Source organism: Diceros bicornis, chromosome 26 (genome assembly GCF_020826845.1).
Source record: "Diceros bicornis minor isolate mBicDic1 chromosome 26, mDicBic1.mat.cur, whole genome shotgun sequence".
In the NCBI taxonomy this organism is placed as follows: domain Eukaryota; kingdom Metazoa; phylum Chordata; class Mammalia; order Perissodactyla; family Rhinocerotidae; genus Diceros; species Diceros bicornis.
The window spans coordinates 29,260,722-29,285,587 of NC_080765.1; the positions used below are offsets into that span (position 1 = coordinate 29,260,722).

Here is a 24,866-nt window from a genome sequence, read left to right on the forward strand (position 1 = left end):
ATGAACAAAGAGGTTAAGCAGTTTGCTGAAGTTCACACGGCTAGTATCTCACAAGGAGTCCAGCTCCAGCGTCCACACATGCTTCGCCTTTCACAACTGATTCACGATGACCTGGTTTCAGAATTTTGTCTTTCTCCAATGAGTGCTGGGGAGATGACAGAAATGACCACCTTAAGGTTTCCTAGCCCTTAAAAAGGAAAAAATCGTGTCAAAGTGATTTACTTATTCTTTTTTTTATTGAACAAATCTGACGTAACATTGTGTAAGTTTAAGGTGTACAGTGTGTTACTTTGATACATTCAAATGTTGTAATATGATTGCCGATGTAGCGATATTTGTCACATTACATCATTATGACACAATATTGTTGTCTATATTGATTATACTGTGCATTAGATCCCCACGGTTTATTTACTACTCCTTACAAGTTTGTACCCTTAAACGCCAAGACTCTTATCCCGCCTCATCCCTGGGTACCACTCTGTTTTTTACATGTTTAACTTTTTTAGATTCCACATATAAGTGATATCCAGTACTTGTCTTTCTCTTGTTCTTTATGCTGTTTATCTTTATGCCTTCCTGGGCTGGGCAAATTCTCCTCATTTTAAAGGTGGAAATTCAGAAAGGGGATTTGCCCAGGCCCAACAGGAGGGGGCGCCAGAGGCCAGGAAAACAGGCAGGTCTGACTCCACATCACTAGTGCTCTTGGGCTGGGGCTTGTCCTCTTGACATGGGGCGCTGCTGGGATTCCTAATGAGCCCCCAAAATGTCAGTTCCCTGAAAGCCGTGGCTTGGGTGGAAATGACGCCTGGGGGAAGCAGCACCTGCTGTCACTGTGCTGTGGTCACACTGCTCCCGTCTCTCAGCCTCAGATGCCTTGTCTGCAGGGCAGATGCTGTCTGGATTCCCCTCCTCTCCCCTCTGGGCTGAACCAGTCTGTTCTCCCGCTGCAGTCAGAGCTCTCCACCAGGGGCCTTGGCTCAGACTTCAGTCGTGACAAGCCAAGGATGATAAAGGGTGGGGGAAACCCAATCACCCTCCCCCAAGGGGCCCGGCTGACACACGTGGCTCCCAGCCAGCTCTCCCACGGTCACTTCAGCCCAGCTCAGCTCCAAAAGGAAAAGACAAAACTCCCAGCTGCAGCCACACCACAGGGAGCCAGCACCACCACCCAGCACTTCCCAGCTGCACCCCCAGCCCCAGACGTCATCGGTAGTTAGAGCAGCACGGACGAGTGCTACCGCCATCCTTTACTCCCAGTTTATTCTGTGCCAGGCATCGTGCTGAATGCTCTGCTGAAATCCTCTGTTATTCTTGATCTTCACTCATTCCCATTCTACCCTCATGACTGTAGCTCTATCCACAGACCATCCATGATGTAAATCAACTTACTTCTAGAATAAAATATCTTCATCCTAAGAAATAGAACATTCATTAAAGGCCGCATCTGGAGTTCTGTTCATATTTTCCTAATACACATCAAAATAACCACAAACATGAAAACTGCTCGTCTAAAATCACCTTGCAGGTCTTGGCTGTTGTGAATAATGTTGCAGTGAACACAGGGATGCACGCATCTTTTTGAATTAGTGTTTTCATGTTCTTTGCATAAATACTCAGAGGGGGAATAGCTGGATCAAATGGTATTTCTATTTTCAATTTTTTGAGAAATATCTATATATTTTCCATCGTAGCTGCACCAGTTTGAAGCAACCTAAGTGCCCATCAGTGGATGAGTGGATAAAGACGATGTGATACATATACACAATGGAATATGTGTACTCAGCCACAAAGAAAGACAAAATCGTGCCATTTGCAACAACATGGATGGACCTTGAAGGTATTATGCTAAGCGAAATATGTCAGACAGAGAAAGACAAATACCATATAATTTCACTCATGTGTGGAAGATAAGCAAACACATGGATATGGAGAAGAGATTAGTAGTTACCAGAGGGGAAGGGGGGGCTAGGGGAGGGCGAAAGTGGTAAAGGGGTACATGTGTACGGTGATGGATATAAACTAGAATATTGGTGGTAACACGATGTAGTCTATACAGAAGCCGATACATAATGATGTACACCTGAAATTTACACAATGTTATAAACCAATGTGACCTCAGTAAGTAAGTAATTAATTAGGGGCTGGCCTGGTGGCGTAGTGGTTAAGTTCACATGCTCCGCTTCAGCGGCCCAGGGTTCGTGGATTCGGATCCTGGGTGCGGACCTACGCACTGCTTATCAAGCCATGCTGTGGCGGCGTCCCATATAAAGTAGAGGATAGTGGGCACGGATGTTAGCCCAGCACCAATTTTCCTCAGTCAAGAGAGGAGGATTGGCAACAAATGTTAGCTCAGGGCTAATCTTCCTCACCAAAAAAAATAATAATAATAATAAATAAATAAATAAAATCACCTTAAAAAACCCACTTTGGGGAAAACTGATCTAACTGAATTCCCACTGTAATCCTAAGAAGAAAATATTATTATCTCCGTTGAACAGAGGAGAAGACTGACGTAAACATTTTGACATTTATTTTGCATGAAATTGGGATTCACTGCTGGGTATTGAGCAGAACTGTGACATGATCTGACCTCTGATCTATAGGAGCGAGGTGTGCAATCCCTAGGGTCTTCGAAAGGGAGTATCTGCCAGGTCTCAGTGAGGAGGCCGCACTGGGCAAAGGAAACGGGGCCTTTAGCACAACAAAAGTGGGGGCCTGGGGTATCTGGGAGAAGGGCGGTCAAAGAGGAGTGGGAGAGGGTGGTGGTCAGGGAAGGAGGTGTCTCTGAGGAGACAAGGCCAGAAGAATGAGAAAGAGCCAGCCATGGAAAGAGAAGGACCAGCAGGAACAAAGGCAATCAATATTCATGCCCAGGTGCTGTTAAGGAAATCTTCACTCCTTGTTCTTTTGGAAAATAGGAGAGTAGGCACAAGTGTCAGAGACGTTGAGCATTCTGGCTGCTGCTTCCTAGATAATGGGATGGAAATGCAGCCAATTGGTGGGACTCCTGGAATCAAAGTTCATTAGATTTAAATTCTGCAACCCCTATCAAGGTGTACATGGAGAAACTCAGAGACCAGCCTGCACAGCCTTGGAACTACTTTCTCTGGAGCCAGTGCATGGATGGAAATGATAATTACAACTGTTACAATTTCTACAGTGATTCTCTGTGTCAGGTCCTCTGTGCTAGGTGCTTAGTATTCAAGATGTCTGAGTCAAGGTTCAGTTGAAGGAAATAGAGGCTGCTTGTATTAGTCAGCATTTACTGTAGTAACAAACATCCCAACGTCTCAGGAGCTTATAACCATGCATATTTTTTCCCATGGGTCTGTGGGTTGACCATGGATGTGCTGGACTCAGGTCAGCTCACATGTGCTATCATTCTGGGACCCAGGCTGAAGGTAGGCACCTATCTGGGACATGCTGCTCTCAAGACAGAGGGCAGAAATGCAAGAGTTCCTGACCAACCACACAGTCGCATCCACTCATTGACCAAAGCGTATCCTATGGGCAAGCCAGAGTCAATGAGAGGTGGATATTACTCTTCCCCAGATTGCACTGGGCAAGTCACATGAAAATGAATGGGGACATATATCCTACTACAGGGAACGGGCAAATTTGTTGGGAACAACAATTCATCTACCACACCACTGTATTTTAAGAACAAAGGGATTTGTTGCATGGAATTGGGTGTTCACAAAGCTTTCGGAGGCGCTGGATATATAGGATCTAGACAGGGTGTTGTGTTTTTGGAGAATGGCACACCAGAAGGAAACTGAAATGTGCCAGTTCACTCACAAGCACAACAGATTAATTTCTGGAAGAACCTTATGAGGCTGGGATGAATCTCCTTAAGCAGCTGATGACTATACAGGAAAGACTTACTTCTGTCTCCTGTTTCCTTCATAGGTCTGACCATGCACTGGCTGCAGAGACTCCAGGGGCTTTGTATCCCGTGGGGGCTCAGATGTCCAAGCTCACTGTCTGCATTCATACCAAGCAATTGGCAGCCCTGCAGTGGGGCCACCAGGAAGTCCCTGCCAAGTTCAACTTTGCTAGTGTTGTGGTGGATCACTGGGCTGGCGTGGAGAAGGTAATGGGGTGGGGATGAGGCACAGGGTTGGACACATTGGCTGAGTTCATTAATCACCCATTCATTCAATAAATATTTATTGAGCACTTACATGTCAGGCACTAGGATGAGCTATGAAGATGTCTACTTTCCATGAAGGCAGCACGGGGTGGGAGCAAGAGAGCATGAACTTGGCAGAAAGACGAGCCTAAGAGACTGGTGCAGAGTGGAGCAAAAACCCTGGGCACTGACACACAGTTTGCCTGCACATGATGCACGTGCTCTGTTGTGACCTCCCGGAGTGAAACAAGGACTAGTGTGTTGGGGTCATAGAGGAGGTGGCTTTGGGTTTAATAAGAGAAAATCAGCACTGACCAAAGACTGCATGTCTTCTCAGAAAGTTATGTGTCCTTGTCATCAAGGTGTGTAAGCAGGACGGCAACTAGGCAGGGATTGTCAAAAGGGCTCCAACATGAGAAATCAGAGAAAGAGAGTGATGTGGAAATTTCTGATTTTCCTTTCCTGCCCTGGACTTTTAGAATTCTACCCCATTCACTGCTGATCCCGCCCCTGCCTTCGCTTGAAGTTCTATGTAGTTTTATGGAGGGTGGAAGGATTCATCTTGGCTGGGATGGGGAGAGAGGTGGATCTGCCAGCATGGGCTTAAAAGAAGTCATAATCTCGGTGTTGTCATGCAGTCCCGACACCATGACACAGCCTTAGTGCAGAAATCGCAAATGCTGGGCCTCTAGGCTGGAGATGGCTCATGGCACTGAGTGTTCTTAAGAAAATTTGGTCAACATTTTAAAACTGAAAAATTTCAGATAAAAATTTAGATTTCTGGCTTTTCTATAAAAGTAAGACCTCCTTAGAATAATGAGGAAGGCCTTTACTACCATGACTCAAAATCCTGATTCCATAAAAGAAGTGATTTAATAAATCTGCTACATAAACATCATAAAAATCTCTCCTTTGATGAATAACAGTATAAGCAAAATCAAAAAACTAATGACACCCAGGGGAAAAATGTTCAACTCATACCACAGCAGAAGAGTTAATATCCCTAACACAGAAAGAGCTCCGAGAAGTCAAGAATGAAAAGACACAACCCAATGTAAAAGTGGGCAAAGTAGATGAAAGGACAGTTCACAGAAGAGTGAACTCGAATGGCCCTTAAATGTGAGAAAAAATGCTCAGCCTCACTCCTAAGAAGAGTAATGAAAATTAAAACTTCACTGAAATAAGATTTTTTACCTCCCAGTGCAGTTAAATACAAAAGTTTGACAATATGCTCTGTGGACAGGGCTATGTCCACAGAGGAAATGGACACTCACACATTACTGAGCAAAGTGCAAAATGGCAGAACTCTATGGAGAGGAATTTTGAATTATCTAACCCAATTACCAATACATTTTCTCTTTGACTTTGCATTATTGCTCTCAAACTATGATATGGGGACCGCAGAGGATACCAGAGACCGTGAAATCAAAACTATACCAAAACAAAATTAAGACAAATTGGAACCCTTGTGCATCACCAGTGGGAGTATAAAATGGTACAGCTTCCATGGAAAAAAATGTGGCAGTTCCTCAAAAAATTTAAAATAATTAAATAATTTTAAAAATTAAATAATTAAAATAGTTACCATATAATCCAGCAATTACACTTTTAGGTATGTACCCCAAAGAATCAGAAGCAGGGTCTTGAAGAGATATTTGTACACCCCTGCTCATCGTTATTTACAATAGCCGAAAGGTAGGAACAACCCAATGTCCGTCAGTGGACGAATGGATAAACAAAATCGGCATATCCATATAAAAGAATATTATTCAACCTTGAAGAATGAAATGCTGATGTCTGCTACAACATAGATGAGCGTTGAAGACATTATGTTGTGAAATAAACCAGACACAAAAGGACAAATATTGTGCGATTTCTTTATAAGAGGTGCCTAGAGTAGTAAATTCATAGAGACAGAAAGTAGAGTGATGGTTACCAGGCTGGTGGGGAGGTGAGACTGGGGAGTTGTTGTATAATGGGTACAGAGTTTCAGTATTGGATGATGAAAAAGTTCTGGAGAAGGATGGTGGTGATAGTTGAACAATAATGTGAATGTACTTAATGTCACTGAACTGTACGCTTAAAAATAGTTAAAATGGCAAATTCTATGTTATATATATTTTAACACAATAAAAAAGGAAAACAAAATAAATACGCAAATAGAGAAAGGGAGAGAGAAATAAATTCATAAATAAACAAATAAATACACAAATCTAAGGTAACAGTTGCCTTCTTCACTTTCACTCTCTCACAAGTGCGCAGTGGCATTTTCCAGAGGCTCAATGATGGGTGATCCTGCAACAAAGTAAGTGCAGAAACAGAAAAGAAAATCCGACTGTCTTCTATTAAGGAAGACGTTAAAGACATTTGCAAATATGTAAAATGATACCTCTCATTATCTATGTTTGTTTTGGAAAGTATACTTACCTCTGTATCAAAATGTATCTTATTTGTGGTAATGTATAATGGGTTTATTACTGTTACTTTTAAAATTTCTCAGTTTTAATTTCTAGTACAGTAAATATTGATTGATGGAATCCATATAAATAAACATTCTTTATGGTTTTTAATACTGCCTAAGAATGTATAGGGGTCCTGAGATTAAAAAGCCGACTAAGCATTGGTGGGGCAATCCCAGGACTGGCATTTATTCTACGTGCTCATGTACCAGCCCAGCCTGATCAGTAGGTCTTCTCTTTCTTCAGGCTGGGAAGTGGCCCCCCAGCCCAGCCCTGTGGTGCGTGAGTGGTGATGGGGATGAAGTGATGTGGAACTTCAGCGAACTGTGAACTCAGCCAGCAGGTGGCCGATGTCCTCTTGGGGGCGTGTGGCCTGTAGCGTGGGGACCGTGTGGTGGTGGTGCTGCCCCGAGTGCCTGAGTGGTGGCTGGTGACCCTGGGCTGCATGCGAGCAGGTTGGTAATTGAGCACCTGGACTGGGCACTGTCTCCCTTGTGAAAGAAACTGATGGCAGAGAAGTGCAACCACTACCCCCTCAAAGATGCCCCCTCCCCATAGCGTGCTGTCCTTCCTCGTATGGAAATACTATCCTTCTTCCATTTCTTTACAGAAACTATGTGCCAAGCACTATGCTAGAGGTTGCTAGTATGGGGTGAACAAAACATGGTGTGTGTACTCATGGGACTTACAGGTCTTTGGAGAAAGATAGCTATTAAACTATTAATTGCACACATAATTATTTATTCACAATTTTGACAAGTAGCATGAGAATTTCCTAAGAACCTATTCAAGAAAAGTTGGCAAACTGTGACCTGTAGGCCACATCCAGCCCACAGCCTGGTTTTGTAAATAATGTTTTATTGGAACAGAGCCATGCCCTACTCACAGGTTCTCTGGTTGCTTTTGCACGATAATGGCAGACTTCAGCAGTTTGGACAGAGAGCGTCTGGCCCACAAAGCCTAAAATATTTACTGTTTTGCCCTTTGCAGAAAAAGTTCACCCATCCTTGCTATAAAAGGAGATTCAAACTGACTAATCTGAGGGGGTCACAGAAGGCTCAGTGGAAGCGAAATTTGGGCTGAGATCTGAAGGATGAGTAGGATTTGGCCAGGAGAGGAGGCAGAGACGCGTGCTCCAAGCAGTGGGAATGCACAGAGGGGAGAGAGGCTTGAAAATGATGAGAGAAGCTGCAAGGACGTCTGTGTGCCTGGAGTCCAGGCAGCGAGGAGCAAGGGTGGCAAACGGGCCTGGAAAGATGGGTGGGCGCTGAACTACAGACCCTTGGGGGCCGTGGTAAGGGTTCTGGCCCTTATCCACTGAGGAATGGGAAACCGTGGACGGATTGAGTGATGTGATCATTTTCTGTTTGTAAAAGGTCATTCTGGATGGTATGTAGACAATAGGATGAAGGAGGACAAGAATGGGGGTAAGAAACCCAGATAGGAGATGAGGGATGATGGTGGCTTCAAAGTGGATGGGGTGGTGGAGGTGGAGATGAGTGGATGGATTTAGGAGACAATGAGGAAGAAACTGATAGCAAGATTTTCTGATGAATGATGTATGGTAGAGGAAGAGGCCAGGGAGATGGAGAAGTCACAGACACTTAGACAACTGGGTGGATGCGGCTCTCTTTCACTGGAGTGAGGGACACAGGGAGAAGCAGGAATGGGGGTGTCGGGGAAATACGACTAGTTCAATTTGGTAACTGTTGAGTTGGGGGTACCCGGGTGATGTTCAAGAAGGGATGAGGAGTTCTAGTTATAAAATAAATAAGTCCTGGGGATGTAATGCACAGCATGAGGACTATAGTTAACAATACTGTATCATATATTTGAAAGTTGCTAAGGGAGTAGTTCTTAAAAGTTCTCATCACAAGAAAAAAAATTTGTAATTACATGTGGTGATGGATGTTAACCTATTGTAATCATTTCACAGTGTATGCATACATCAAGTTACAGACATACCTCATTTTATTGTGCCTTGCTTTATTGCGCTTCACAGATGTTACATTTTTTACAAGACCCTCCACCAGCACAAAGATTACAACTCGCTGAAGGCTCAGATGATGGTTAGCATTTTTAACATTTTTTAGCAATAAAGTATTTTTTTTTTTTTGTGGCTTCTGAAGTGTTGCGAGTGGAAAGAAAGTGAGCCAGGGCTAAGAGCTATTTAACAGGAGGAACGTGAAATCAGCTTCATAAAAGGTGAAACATAAGTCTAGTTATTCTCCAAAAGAATAAAACAAAGTGACAAGAGTTTCTTCAAGACAGAAAACAAAAACAAAGAAAAACTAAGAGCCCTCTTGCCTAAGAAATTGCATTCAGGGTCCCGGGTTTGAGAGAAACAGCCGGGACCTAGAGCACTGCCGTGCTGTGGGACCATGGACAGTTCCAGGTGCCTTTCCTTATTTTAGTGACTGTGAGTCTGGATACAGGAAACTCCTGCAGGGCATTTTGTATGTGTGTTGGGGGGCAGGGGGAAGGTTGTGTTGGCCTTAGACTATCAATGGTGTGACATTAGGCAAGTCACTTTCTCTCCTTAGACCCCTTACAGCTCTGACAACCCAGGGAAATCTGGGTTGCAATCGCTCTCTGATCCTCAGTCCCCTTGTTATTATTATTCTCCATTGGTCACCACGACCCAGACTCCCCCCCACCCCCAATTTACTCCCCACTGGGTGTTTACATCGGGCTTCTCTGGGGAAGAAGGTAGCCCTCCCTTCCAGTTCTCTCTAAGCCGTTTGGCTTCTCTAGACCTTGTCTTCATGCCTGGGACTATCCAGATGAAAGCCAAAGACGTTCTTACAGGGTGCACGTGTCCATGGCCAGGGCCATCATGGCTGGGGACAAAGTGGCCCAGGCAGTGGACACTGTAGCACCTGACTGCCCTTCTCTGAAAACGAAGCTGCTGGTGTCTGAGAAAAGCCGAGATGGGTGGCTGGACTTTCAGATACTACTACAGTGAGTACCTACACGTCTTAGCCTGGGTTTTCCTGAAGAGTAGAAAGGGCACCAAGCACTTCTGTGCAGGTGCTTTATTGGGAAAGTCCAGGGAGCAGAGTGTGGGACTGGGGAGAGTGAAGCAGGGAAGAAGAAAAAGCTAATACGAGAGTTTATTATTGAGTCACTGCAGGGATAAGTGGGGCTTGATCTGCAGGAACCTTCTGAGGAGCACACAGAATGCCTCTCAGGATTGTCCACTAAAGGACTGAGTGTTGACCCATCAGAACCTGACCCCCAGTGGTGGAGAGTTGAGCTGGGGGGCATTATCTACCCCACGCTTCTGGGCTGCACATGCATGCAGAGCAGGCTCAGAGTCCTGTGCCATGGTGGCAACAGAGAAGCCCTGGGGCACAAAGGGAATCACCTGTGGTCCACACTAGAAGTAACACTATATGTGTTGAAACTTGCCCAGAGTTGTTCACTGCAACCATTGCTGTAATCAGAGGTGAGGCCAAGAGTGTATGAGGCAAAACAGAAGAGCAGGCTGAATACTGAGTTTCCAGAGTCCTCCTCCCACCTTCTCTATCCCTAAGCCAGGCTGCTTCTCAATTCAGAGGACTCTATGTGTCATTCTAGCCGTCAGTAGCAGGACTGGCTGGAAGAATGCATTTCTCTGTCACATATCTGAAATCCCCCCATTAGAGACACATACCTTAGGAAACCCCTAGGGAGAATGAAAGCTTTTCTAGTGTCATGGTCTTTAAGATAACTGCCAGAGAAGTGGACAACACGAGACCAGCTTTGACACTTGAAACCAGGACACTGGAGGAGGGGTCCGGGAGATGTGCGGATGCTTCATGGGAATGGAAGAGGGTGTCCTGGGAAAACTCATACTAACTGAGCACCTTCCCTTCACCTGATGTCACGCTGGGGCTCCCAACAACAGTCAGATCAACATTTATTGAGTTCTTGCTGAGCAAGTTGCTTGTTTCCTTTGTGTTACAGTTAATTTTCTCAATAACTCAATGAAACAGACAGGTATTGTTGATCCCATTTCACAGATATGGAAAGTGAGACTCAGAGAAGTTAAATGGTCCAACGTTACACAGTTAACAAAGTGCCAAAGCCGAGTGTTTTTCAAGCCCAAGTCTGAGTGACTCAGAATCTCATCATCTTAACCTTTCATCAGCCCCCCTCTGAAGTGGGTTGGCTGACTTGCCCTTGCCAGCGTGGGGGAAGGTGGGAAGAGATGAGTCACCAGGACATCTGGTGTCCAGGGCAGATCTGAGAAGGTGACAGTCCGTGTCTCTGTCAGAGAAGCATCTACCACACATCGCTGTGTGGAGACTGGAAGCCAAGATGCAGCTGCCATCGACTTCACCAGCGGGACCAGTGGCCTTCCCAAGATGGCACAACACTCCCACTCAAGCCTGCGCATCAAGACCAAGATGGATGCTGGTTAAGAAGAGCTCTTTCTTTACAGAGAACTACACGACCAGGCCTTGAGACTTGTCTGAGCTCAAATCGAGTTCTACTGGGGTGGGCTACCATCTGATGCTTCTGAGATAGACGGTTGGGAAGGGGGACACGAGGGAGCAGGGCTTAGCAAGCTGGGTATCCAGTGACCTCTGGTGGGCATTTCTGTTTCAGATAACATGGGATCTCAACACCTCTTCAGTGCTTTGAGCCACGTGTCTACTAGACTGAATGATGAACGTAAAGTTTATATGCGTTTCTCCCCAGACTGCTCTGTGTCTTGTCCTTCGGGGTGCTGGTAATTTGCTTTGATGCTACAGATTCCGAGAGGGCCTTTTTGTCAGCAGCAAATTACTTTTCAAATCCATTCACGTAGAAGCTGTAACTGGGTTAATTAGATGAACTGAGGGCTCAGAATTTCTGGATCTCAGATCTCATAATTCAGAATGTCCTTCCACTCTACATCAGCCCTGTCAGTGGAATCAGGAAATACCACGCCAAGATTGTCATGCCATAATAACAGAGCTCTTCAGGGTCTTTTTCAGTGGATCCTGCTTACCATGTTAATTTTATGATTAAAACTGGAAAAATATTTTAATGCAAAAAACCTCAAAAACTTAAATGTCCCACCTGTGAGCCAGTGGTGCCAGAAAATTAAATTATTTAATAGAAATTATTTCATGGAAAAGCTATAGTAAAATGCAGTTTCTAAAAGATGAGAAGATAAATCACTTAAACGTAACTAAGATGTTGAATTCCCAGCCCTTCCAAAATTTGGTCCTAGTAGGCTATGACCCAATTTCCCTACAGAACTGAAAGCATTAATTATCTTCAGGAAGGGACACACACTATGGAGATTCCCAGCCACAAGAAAGTTCTTCATGTCTAGCCTAAATCATTTTTGCTTTAAAACAGGACTGATACCTTTTATTCTGGCCTGGAGAAAGGGAACAAGTTTTCGCCCTGTACCAGACCCTCAGCTGTGCTCAGGAAATTCATGATTCTTTAAGAAAAGAGAACCAAAGGTCTACCCAGCCAAACTTGAACTTAGCAAGGCCTCTTGTTAGAATATTCACTTAGATGTCTTCTGTTAGTAAACATTTCCTAGGTGGTTACCACATGCCAAAATTGTACTACATTCTGGGGATAAAGTGAATGAGACCCAATTACCTGTTAAGTCATGGGAGCTGGGGTCACACCTTGTGAATACTTGCCCCTTCTTGATACAAGGATGTGTGGATAGAAAACCTCTCCTTCCCCCTGCCTGCTCACACTTACACACACTCCTACAAGCATACACAAACACACTCAGGTCCACATGGACCTGTGCACACACACCTACCCCTCCCCACACGTATGCACACACTCATGCTCCACTCACCCCAGCTTGCACTCACGTATATGTACATGTGTTTCCTCTATGTTCTCAGCATGTGGACAGAGCTGAAAGCCTCTGGCATAATATGGACCATCTCAGACACAGCTTGGATATTAAACCTCTTGACCTCATTTCTGGAACCCTGGCTGTCAGGAGCATGCACATTTATCCATCTCTTACCAAAGTTTGACCCGCTGGTCATTCTAAAGGTAAGAGAGGATCCAGTTTGCACCAGATGGTCAGAGTGAGCCCAAGGTTTTCACACTCCAATTTATTGCAGTTTCTTTCAATTCGCCTAATTTTGACTAACCCTTGTCACACAGATGGACAGTGGTTAGTAAGTGAGATGGAAATGGTCCCTGCCCCTCATAGAGCTCGTGGTCCAGGGAAGGAGACAGACCCGTATACAGATAAAAGGAATATATTCAGGAGACAGGCATCATGGGCCATTCATTTACTCAACACACATTTAATGGGCTCTTGCTCTGGTGTCAAGTATCAGATAGATGGTGGTGAACCAAGTGTAAAAGAGAGGAATGGAATATTGGAGGTGGTCCCATCTGTATGTGTATGTGTATTTGTGTGTGTGTGTGTGCGGATAGAGTGGAGTCATCTTCAGTGTACAGGTTGAAAATAATTTACCTATGTTAGATACTTTATTAGTCAGCTCAGGCTCCTATAACAAAATAGCATAGACTGGCTGGCTTAAACAACAGACATTTACTTTTCACAGTTCTGGAGGCTGGGAGTCTGAGATCAGGGTGCCAGCATGGTTGGGTTCCTGGTGACAACTCTCTTCTTGGCTTACAGAAGGCTGCCTTTTCCCTGTGTCCCCACGCGGTGGAGAGAGCGAGCTCGGGTGTCACTTCCTCTTCTTATAAGGACACTAACCCTATCACGGAAGCCCCGCTCTCGTGACCTCATCTAAACCTAATTATCTCCCCAAGGCCCTACCTCCAAATATCACATGGGAAGCTTGGCTTCAGCATATGGATTGTGGAGAACACAACATTCAGTCCATAGAAGACACCCATGTAACCCCCACCAGATCAAGATGTGAAACATTCCCACCACTGCAGACAGTGCTCATCCCCCCTCAAGCCGTTGTCCACACCCCTTCATAAGTTAATCACTCTTTTGGCCTCTACCACCATAGATTAATTTAGCTTCTTCTTAAACTTCATATAAGTGGAATCATACAGTGTGTAATCTTTTGTGTCTGGCTTCTTTCACTCAACATATTCTCTGTGATTACTGTCCATATTGTTGCACATATTAGAAGTTTGTTCTCTTCATTGCTGTATAGTATTCCATTCTGTGGATCTATCACAATTTCTTTTTCCATCCTATTGTTGATGGACATCATGGTTATTTCCAGTTTGGGGCTATTATCTGTGAGAAGTTTTGAAGAATAGATGTGAGTTTTTGTAGTGGAACTTGATGGGGTAGCCATTAAATGAAATCTATAAACTACATCCTCTGGGGCAACAAAGCAATGGAAATTGGTTCATTTTGCTTGCGAAGTCATGCCCTACGTTGGACTCTATTTGTGATGGGGAGTTGGGTCACTGGTATCCTGGGGCCTCCAGGTCTCTGTAGCAGTTGACGGCCCACCCAGACTTCTGTTTCACTGGCAACAGAGACCCCAGGAGCAAACTGAGGTGTGGATGGCATCCTTAAAGTTCAAAAGGTCAGGCATGGTCTGGGTTCTCTCAGAAGATTCTCTCCAGATGATTCTGTCATTCTCTGTTTTAAACAAATTCTTACTCTGCCTCCTTCCAAAAAAGGATTTGAAGTGGGTTTTAAGTGTCACAAATAGAAAAAAAAACAACAACATGAAAACAATGTAAAATTATAAAGCCTATTAGGAAAATACAGGGTGGAGATGGAGAAGAGGGGAAACTAAAGAGAGTAAGGAGAAGTACAGCAAATAACTGGATAATTGCATGTTGAGCTTCCTGGAAGGCAAGGCAGTAAGGGAAATGGGATGATCTTCATGACTTATACCAGTTCATCAAGAGCACTCAGAGGAAATAATTGCATGATGCACTAATGTTAATCATTTTTTCTCTATATTTTTGCCTAAACCATCTTTGTAATAAATTCTGCACAAAGCAAAGCGTGGATGGAGGTGGTGTTACATAACAGTAGAGAGTACAGGCTGCAAATGCTGGTTCCACTACTTGCTGGCTCTGTGACCTTGGGCGAGTTACTAAACTCTCTGAGTCAGTTTTCCCCTCTTTAAAATGGGAGTGATAATACGAACTCTGTGAGATTATTGTGAGCAATTAAATGAGATAGCACAGGGCCTGGCAAGTATTCAGTACTGGCTATTTTTTAGTAGCACTTCTTCTGAATTGTCTATAGGCAATTTTAACTTGTCAAAGCACTTTTCTACCTGAATTGTATCCCAACAATATTTTTGGGAAATAGGGCTGGAATTAATCTATTATAAAGCTAGTCCCAGCAAGTTAAGGACTTAACCAAGACCACATAGCCGATTTGTTACAGTGGCTGATGTCTTTCCCTTGGTGACCAGGGGTTTATGTCATTCTAGAAGTGTGTTTATGGGGGCAAGTCATTACATTGACAGGAATAGGCTGCCAGGATTTGACAAAAATGTTCCAAATTTGTCCTGGACCTTTTCTCTGTATTGATAGGTGGTCATTTCTCTGTCCTTTTTGGTTGAGGGTGCCTGAGAATTGGGGCTCATGTGGCCTGAAATAGACACAGCAAAGAAGGTAGGATTTAAATCCAGAGCCCACCTCCGTAGCTCATGCTCATAACCACTGTGCCTACCAGTTAGTTTGGCATCTGACCTGATGGGCAGTGTCAGCTGGCTCTCTCCCTCCAGGCTCTGTCCAGCTCCCCAGTCAACAGCGTGGTAGGAGCCCCCATCATTTACCGGATGTTGGTTCAACAGGATCTTTCCAGGCAATGGGGCTTTGGGGTTTGGAAAGAGCCTCTGGTCTATTGGTGCCTCCTCCTGCCTCCCCCACATACACACGTGCTCATCTATCTGGCCCTCTGAGCATGGTTAGCCCCATGAAGCCAACTTCATTGTCAAAGCACCCAGAATCCAGCTCTAGGCAGAGTTTGGTTCCAGGGATGCTCAGAGGAACAATGACCTCTCTTATCTTTTTCAGGTACAAGTTCCCGTATCTACAGAACTGCTTCAGCGGAGGGAAGACCCTCCTTCCAGACACTCTGGAGAGCTGGAGGGCTTAGACAGGACTGGACATCCGAGAATTCTATGGCCAGAGAGAAATGGTACCTGCTCCCAGAACCATGGGCTGGTGAACTTGGTGGGCTTCAAAAGGCTCTTTGATAATAAAAACACGAGCCACCATTTATCATGTGCTTATTCAGTAAATATTTATTGGGCACCTACCATGGGATAGGTGTTGACAATTCAGCAGAAACAAAACAGGCAAAGCTCCTGCTCTCATGGAGATGATGTTCTAGCGGGAGTCGGGAGAGAGACGTAAACTAATGAATATATGACGTGGCAGATGGTGAGAAGTTCTGTGGAGAGAAGTCAAGCAGGTGAGAAGGGGTGAGGTGGGATGAGGGGCTGCTGTTTCAGATATGGTGGTCAGGAAAGTCCCCTGCAACGGGGTAGCGTTTCTGCAGAGACCTGAGTTTATTGAACATGCAGGCACTGTACTAAGCTGCTCAGATTGAAGTGAGGGTTGGGGAGAGGAACCCACTAGGACCCTGCCTTAGGCGCTGAGAGACCTTCTTGGAACTCTTGGGCCCCGTGAGCGTAATGTGGATTCCCATTGCTCTACACTATGTCACTTACCCAAACTACCTGGGGAATCCTTCCCCTAACTCCCTTCCCAGTGCTTCTTCTTGGGACTCTCAGGACTTCTCGCCTCCTCCTCTCTACTCTTTTACCTTACATCCTTCTATGGCTAACGGGTCCCCTGGCAGAACTCCCGAGAAGGCTCATGGCAGGGCTGTGATATGGAAGAACTTTGCACATGTGGGGAAGGACAATGGAGTCATGGCAAGGGCTTCCAGCCTTTCAGAGGAGGCCATGTTTAGGGACTGCTCCTTTGAACACCAGTGTCTCTGTAGGATTCATTTCAGGATTCAAGCAGAGCTAGTCCTCTTATGGGAGATAATTTTTTGTGTGTGTGAGGAAGATTGGCCCTGAGCTAACATCTGCCAATCTTCCTCTTTTTTTTTGCTGAGGAAGACTGGCCCTTGGCTGACATCCGTGCCCATCTTCCTCTACTTTATATAGATGCCGCCACAGCATGGCTTGACAAGTGGTGCATTGGTGCGCGCCTGGGATCCGAACCGGTGAACCACGGGCAGCCGCTGCGGAGCATGCGCACTTAACCGCTTGAGCCACCGGGCCGGCCCCTATGGGAGATAATTTAATCCCATATTATTTTAAAGGACTTTTGGTGTCTGTGGTCTCTTATTAAAGTATGGCTCCTTCTAAAGAGATTATATTGTGGTTAGTTCCTCTTCCCTGGGGAGTGGTCAATCAGATTGCTTTCCACTGTAGGGCAACCTCTAGGATGAGGGTTCCAGTAAAGGCGGGAGCCAGGGAAAGGGGAGGGAGGGAGCCACCAAACGAGAGGCTACTTCAGGACTGTGTCAGGACCTGCTCTGTTGAGTCTGTCTTTCTTTTTCTGTGACATGTGATCCTCCTGAAGTTTGCTGATCCTCCCACCACTTCCCACAGGGAATCACCTGCAGAGTTTCCAAGACAATGAGAATCAGACCTGGCCGCCTGGGACCCGCTGTCCCCCATTATGATGTGCAGGTTTGTTAGGGGCACTAAGGAGGGAGGGAAAACAGCAATTTTTCGGTAATTTACTTATTATATTGCTCATTAATTAAAAATAATAGAAAGCAAAGATATTAAAAGGAGGGAGGGAGAAAGAGAGGAAGGAAGACAGAAAGGAAGAAAAAAGAGAAAATTATTCATATTTTTATCATCCAGAGAAAACTACTTTGAATAGCTAGCAAATTGGCTAGCTCATTAGTTATATAAATATAAACATTAAAAAAAATAAGGGTGAATCTTAACATATCATTTTGTAACTCACTTTTATCATTGAACAATCTTGGCTGACCCTCTTTCCGGGTCAGTTAGCACCAATCTTCAGCGTGATTTTTCATGACTGCATAGTGAACAGTGGCTCCACCACTCTTCACGCCTTGTGTTGGTCAATAGGTGATTTCCAAATTTTTCGCTAGTAAAAACAACACTGTAACCAATATGCTGTAGCTAACATATTGATCCTTTCCCCTATTTCTTTGGGCTAAATTCCAAGAAATAGAATGTGCGTATGCGTATCTATCTTTATGTGTATGGGTGTGTGTATCTATCGTTATGTGTATGTGTGTATGTATCTAAAGGGTAACAATTTTTATTCAGTGTTATGTGTAATTGTCTGCTATCCCACCCCTGACTGTGATAACCATTTACAGAGCCCTTTTTTTAGTATCTTATTTCATTCTCGTACAATCCTGTGAAATAAACTGTCATTATCTGTTTTACAGAGGAAGGCCCTGAGATGTATAGCTTAAGTAGCTCAAAGACAACTAACTAGTAAGATAGCAGAGTCATCATTTGAGTTTTGATCTGTCTGATGTCCAGGCCCATAGGCCTCAAAGATAATGGGAGGCTATTATATTTCCTGAGCTCCTAAGGCCAGAAGAATCTTCCCAAGCTCATCTGGTCCAGTCTCAATAAGGGGCTTCTCCTAAACCATCCCAGGCTGGTGGACTGGAGATCTGGGTTTAAAACTCTTGTCTTCCTTTGGTTTCTGGTTCTTGTTTTCAGTGACCACTAGAGTGAGAGGGTCTTCCATTTGACCAACTCAGCCCTTCCGCGCTGCCATTCAAGCCATTTCCTATTATGCAGATCAATCTGCTTCTTCCTCCAGGTCATAGATGACGAGGGCAATGTCCTGCCCCTGGTGCAGAAGGAGACTTGGGCATCAGGGTCAAGCCCATCAGGCCTATAGGCATCTTCTCTGGCTATGTGGTGAGGAACCCCCTCTCCTCTCTCTGTCCCCTTGTGGGGATAAGGGGTTCTGAGAGGGATGAGAGGGGTCCCAAAGTTATGAACTTCCCAAGAGGGATTGGCAAGACACAGGGACAAGGGGTGTCCAGTGTCCAAGAATGGGCGCTTTGCCAAGAGAAAAGGTTGGCCATTCATCCCTGCCATCCTTAGCCCATAACTAAGATCCCATTTGAAGAATCATCTTTCTCCAGACACACCTTTCCACCCCAAGAAGTGCTTCATGCCAGAAAGCTTATTGCCTGTCAACTCTATACAGCAGTGTTTTCCCAAGGGCAGCCCTGCCCCCACCCCCAACTATTGTCCCTGCTCCATGCCATTGATCTCCTTCAGAGCTGTGCTAGACGCCACATTGAAGCCACCATGTAATTGGAGTCACCCCTACCTTCAGATCTCACAACGTTAGAAACAGATGATTCTTGAGGCTAACCGGCTCACTTTACAGGTGAGGATGGTGAAGCCAGAGATTCCAAAACTCATCCAAGCCCGTTATCATTGAAAAATGGGCAGGGAAGACCTCAAACACATTAAATAATAAGTTAAATAATAAATCCAGTAATAATCGTTGCTACCATTTATTGAGTGCTTACTATGTGATGAGCCCTGTCTCAAAGCACTTCACATACATTAAACTCATTGGATCCTCCCAACGACCCTGTGAGGTCCTGGAGACAAATTGCTTGAGTTCAGAACCCTGCTCCACTATTTACTGTGTGATCTTGGGCAAGTTACTGGTCTCTCATGCCTCAGTTTCTTCACCTGTAAAATATGTGTTATAATATCTCTCAGCGATGTTATGGATATTGAGAAGCATTAATGTTTGTGAAACACTTAGAACAGTGCTACGTAAGAGTGTGTTAAATAAAAGAACTTCTGTAGATCCACATGATCACTTCCGCTGTACAGAGGAGGAAAACCGAGCCCCAGAGCAGAGGGCACAGCTGCACTGTGCGCTTCTTCAAGCATTTCCTGTGCGCTGTCCCCTCTATCCTCACACGCTGGGATTCTCCCCACTCGACAGACAGAAAACAGACTCAGGAGTTGGTGGGATGATTCAAGGCCGCAGAGTTAACACCAGCAGGGGCTGCATGGTGACCAGGAGAAAGAGTCAAGCTGGTAGCCAAGAGATTTGGCTTCTGGTCTCAGCTCTGCCAGCTGTAATGGCTGTTTGGCCTCCGACAGGCCTCTTGATCTCTGTGTTAATATTTGTAAAGTGCTTGGAATAAGGCCTGGCACATAGCAAGCACCACATAAGGTCTATTATTATGGGGCTGCAAGGATTCCACTGCTGTCTGTCATTTGAATGAGAATCTGATCCCTGACGAGAGGAATGAGGAGGAATTTGAGGCAAGAGGTACAGCCCCTGAGCCATGGGATCTACAGTGAGAATACAGGGAAGAAGAAAGACCTCCTGTAATGCCAGGGTTATAGGAATAGGCCAGATGGAGTCTAACAGAGCCTGGTGTGTGTGTAGGGAAAGGTTAAGGTACAGAGGTGCAGGTTGATGTCCAAGGACATTTTTGTAGGAAGTTGACCATGTCATACTCTGGCAGGTAAGGGATGTATCACCCATGGAAATCATGGGAGCCATTAGGCAAATGGGGCCCGAAGGGGATACTCTACTGAGAAAACCCTGTGTGCCAAGCACTGAGCTGAGCTGTGCTGCATATGAATTCATTTCATTTCCCGTGAAAGTAAGTACAACAATTGGATCTCCATTTTATAGACGTGCAAACTGTAGTTTGGAGAGGTCAAACAAGTCATTTAGGCTCATGGTCCCCAGTCTTTATTTTCCTCTCTTCTCTAATATTGTGAAGGAGTTTCTCCCCTTCACTCTCTATTGTCCTGGGGATATGAGGTGAGCCTGGTCTCAATGTACAATCCTACCTGCGCATCCAATAAGCCACTTGAGAGAGAGAGGTGGAATCTTGGCTGTTATTACTATTTTTTTTTTTTTACTAATCATTAAAAATACAATTTTATTTGAAGAAATGACCTAATGATAATCAAAATGTTCATTAAAATTTGCTCCCTGGAAATGATCCAGATCTACTCTCAATGCTTTTCTTTACTTCTTCTTTTTTTTTAGATTTTTTGTTTATTGCAGTAACATTGGTTTTTAACATTGTATAAATTTCAGGTGTACATCATTATACTTCTGTTTCTACATGGATTACATCATGTTCTCATGTTCACCACCCAAATACTGATTACAATCCATCACCACACACATGTGCCTAATCATCCCTTTTGCCCTCCTCCCTCCCCACTTCCCCTCTGGTAACCACCAATCCAATCTCTGTCTCTATGTGTTTGTTTGTTGTTGTTATTATCTACTACTTAATGAGGGAGATCATACGTTATTTGACCTTCTCCCTCTGACTTATTTCACTTTGCATAATACCCTCAATGTCCATCCATGTTGTTACAAATGGCTGGATTTCATCGTTTCTTATGGCTGAGTAGTATTCCATTGTGTATATATACCACATCTTTTTTATCCATTCGTCCCTTGATGAGCACTTAGGTTGCTTCCAAGCCTTGGCTATTGGGAATAACGCTGCAATGAACACAGGGGTGCATGTATCTTTATGCATTGGTGTTTTCAAGTTTCTTGGATAAATACCCAGCAGTGGAATAGCTGGATCGTATGGTAGTTCTATTCTTAATTTTTTGAGGAATCTCCATACTGTTTTCCATAGTGGCTGCACCAGTTTGCACTCCCACCAGCAGTGTATGAGAGTTCCCTTCTCTCCACATCCTCTCCAACACTTGTTGTTTCCTGTCTTGTTAATTATAGCCATTCTGACGGGCGTGAGGTTATATCTCATTGTAGTTTTGATTTGCATTTCCCTGATAGTTAGTGATATTGAGCATCTTTTCATGTGCCTGTTGGCCATCTGTATATCTTCTTTGGAGAAATGTCTGTTCAGGCCTTTTGCCCATTTTTTTAATTGGGTTGTTAGTTTTTTTGTTGTTGAGATGCATGAGTTCTTTATATATTTTGGAGATTAAGCCCTTATCAGATGTATGGTTTGCAAATATCTTCTCCCAATTGTTAGGTTGTCTGTTCGTTTTGTCGATGGTTTCCTTTGCTGTGCAGGAACTTTTTAGTTTGATGTAGTCCCATTTGTTTATTTTTTCTATTGTTTCTCTTGCTGGGTCAGACATGGTGCTTGAAAGTATGTTGCTAAGACTGATGTCAAAGAGCATACTGCCTGTGTTTTCTTCTAGAAGTTTCATAGTTTCAGGTCTTACATTCAAGTCTTTAATCCATTTTGAGTTAACTTTTGTGTATGGTGTAAGATAATGGTCTACTTTCATCTTTTTGCATGTGGCTGTCCAATTTTCCCAACACCATTTGTTGAAGAGACTTTCTTTTCCCCATTGTATGTTCTTGGCTCCTTTGTTGAAGATTAGCTGTCCATAGATGTGTGGGTTTATTTCTGGGCTTTTGAAGTACTATGCTGTTTTGGTTACTATAGCTTTGTAGTATATTTTGAAATCAGGGAGTCTGATAGCTCCAGCTTTGTTCTTTTTTCTTTTTTCTCAGGATTCCTTTAGCTATTCGGGGTCTTTTGTTGTTTCATATAAATTTTAGGATTCTTTGTTCTATTTCTGTGAAAAATGTTGTTGGAACTTGGATAGGGATTGCGTTGAATATATAGATTGCTTTAGGAAGTATGGACATCTTAACTATGTTAAGCTCTTCCAATAACTATTTTAACTCTTCCAATCCAAGAGCATGGAATATCTTTCCATTTCTTTGTGTCTTCTTCAATTTCTTTCAGCAATGTTTTATAGTTTTTGGTGTACAGATCTTTCACCTCTTTGGTTAAGTTTATTCCTAGGTATTTTATTCTTTTTGTTGCAATTGTAAATGGGATGGTATTCTTAATTTCTCTTTCTGCTACTTCGTTGTTAGTGTATAGAAGTGCAACTGATTTTTGTATGTTGATTTTGTATCCTGCAACTTTACCATATTTGTTTATTACTTCTAAAAGTTTTTTGGTGGATTCTTTGGGATTTTCTATATATAAAATCATGTCATCTGCAAATAGTGAGAGTTTCACTTCTTCCTTTCCAATTTGGATCCCTTTTATTTCTTTCTCTTGCCTGATTGCTCTGGCTAGGACTTCCAATACTGTGTTAAATAGGAGTGGTGACAGTGGGCATCCTTGTCTGGTTCCTGTTCTTAGAGGGATAGCTTTTAGTTTTTCACCATTGAGGATGATATTAGCTGTGGGTTTGTCATATATGACCTTTATTATGTTGAAGTACTTTCCTTCTATGCCCATTTTATTCAGAGTTTTTATCATAAATGGATGCTGTATCTTGTCAAATGCTTTCTCTGCATCTATTGAGATGATCATGTGATTTTTATTCTTCATTTTATTAATGTGGTGTATTACATTGATTGATTTGCAAATGTTGAACCATCCCTGCATACCTGGAATAAATCCCACTTGCTCATGGTGTATAATCTTTTTAATGTATTGTTGTATGCGATTTGCTAGTATTTTGTTGAGGATTTTTGTGTCGATCTTCATCAGTGATATTGGCCTGTAATTTTCTTTTTTTGTGTTGTCCTTGTCTGGTTTTGGTATCAGGGTAATGTCGGCTTTGTAGAATGAGTTAGGGTGCTTCCCCCCCTCCTCAATTTTTTGGAAGAGTTTGAGAAGGATAGGTATTAAGTCTTCTTTGAATGTTTGGTAGAATTCACTAGGGAAGCCGTCTGGTCCTGGATTTTTATTTTTGATTACTGTTTCAATCTTCTTACTGGTGATTGGTCTATTCAAATTCTCTATGTCTTCTTGATCCAGTTTTGGAAGGCTGTATGATTCTAAGAATTGATCCATTTCTTCCAGATTGTTGAATTTGTTGGCATATAGCTTTTCATAGTATTGTCTTACAATCTTTTATATTTCTGAGCTGTCTGTTGTAATTTCTCCTCTTTCATTTCTGATTTTACTTATTTGAGCCTTCTCTCTTTTTTTCTTGGTGAGTCTAGCTAAAAGTTTGTCAATTTTGTTTATCTTTTCGAAGAACCAGCTCTTGGTTTTATTAATTTTTTCTATTTTGTTTTTAATCTCTATTTCATTTCTTTCTTTTTTTTTTTTTAATTTTTTTTTCCCCCAAAGCCCCAGTAGATAGTTGTATGTCATAGCTGCACATCCTTCTAGTTGCTGCATGTGGGACACGGCCTCAGCATAGCTGGACAAGCGGTGCCTCGGTGCGTGCCCGGGATCCGAACCTGGGCCGCCAGCAGCGGAGCGCGAGCACTTAACCGCTAAACCACGGGGCTGGCCCTATTTCATTTATTTCTGCTCTGATTTTTATTATTTCTCTTCTTATACTGATTTTGGGCTTTGTTTGTTCTTTTTCCGGTTCCTTTAGGTGCATTGTTAGATTGTTTATTTGAGATTTTTCTTGTTTGTTGAGATAGGCCTGTATTGCTATAAACTTCCCTCTTAGAACCGCTTTTGCTGTATCCCATAAATTCTGGCATGTCGTATTTTCATTTTCATTTGTCTCCAGGTATTTTTTGATTTCTCCTTTGATTTCTTCGTTGACCCAATCGTTGTTCAGTAGCATTTTGTTTAATCTCCACGTATTTGTGGCTTTTCTGAATTTCTTCCTGTAGTTGATTTCTAGTTTCATACCGTTGTGGTCAGAAAAGATGCTTGGTATTATTTCAATCTTCTTAAATTTACGTAGACTTGTTTTGTGGCCTAATACGTGATCAATCCTGGAGAATGTTCCATGTGCATTTGAAAAGAACGTGTATTCTTCGGTTTTTGGATGGAATGTTGTGTATATATCTACTGGGTCCATCTGTTCAAGTGTGTCATTTAAGGCCAATGTTTCCTTATTAATCTTCTGTTTGGATGATCTATCTGATGGTGTAAGTGGAGTGTTAAAGTCCCCTAGTATTATTGTGTTAATGTCTATTTCTCTTTTTATGTCTGTTAATAATTGCTTTATATATTTAGGTGCTCCTCCTTTGGGTGCGTAGATATTTACAAGTGTTATATCCTCTTGTTGGATTGTCCCCTTGATCCTTATGTAATGCCCTTCTTTGTCTCTTTTTACAGTTTTTCTTTTAAAGTGTATTTTGTCTGATATAAGTCTTGCTACCCCAGCTTTCTTTTCATTGCCATTTGCGTGGAGTATCTTTTTCCATCCCTTCACTTTCAGTTTGTGAGTGTCTTTAGGTCTGAAGTGTGTCTCTTGTATGCAGCATATATATGGGTCTTGTTTTTTTTTTATCCAATCGGCCACCCTATGTCTTTTAATTGGAGCATTTAGTTATTGACATTTAAAGTAGCTATTGATAAGTATGTACTTCCTGCCATTTTTTAACGTTTTTTTCCTCAGTGTGTTAGTAGTCCTTCACTGTTCCTTTCTTCTTCTCTTGTTCTCTTC

The 24,866-nt window shown here is 43.3% G+C and overlaps 1 pseudogene; it reads left to right on the forward strand.

The window, feature by feature from the left end:
- Window positions 1-1,586: 1,586 nt before the first annotated feature.
- Window positions 1,587-24,866, forward strand: part of LOC131422551 (acyl-coenzyme A synthetase ACSM2B, mitochondrial-like) — a 72,505-nt pseudogene continuing 49,225 nt past the window's right edge.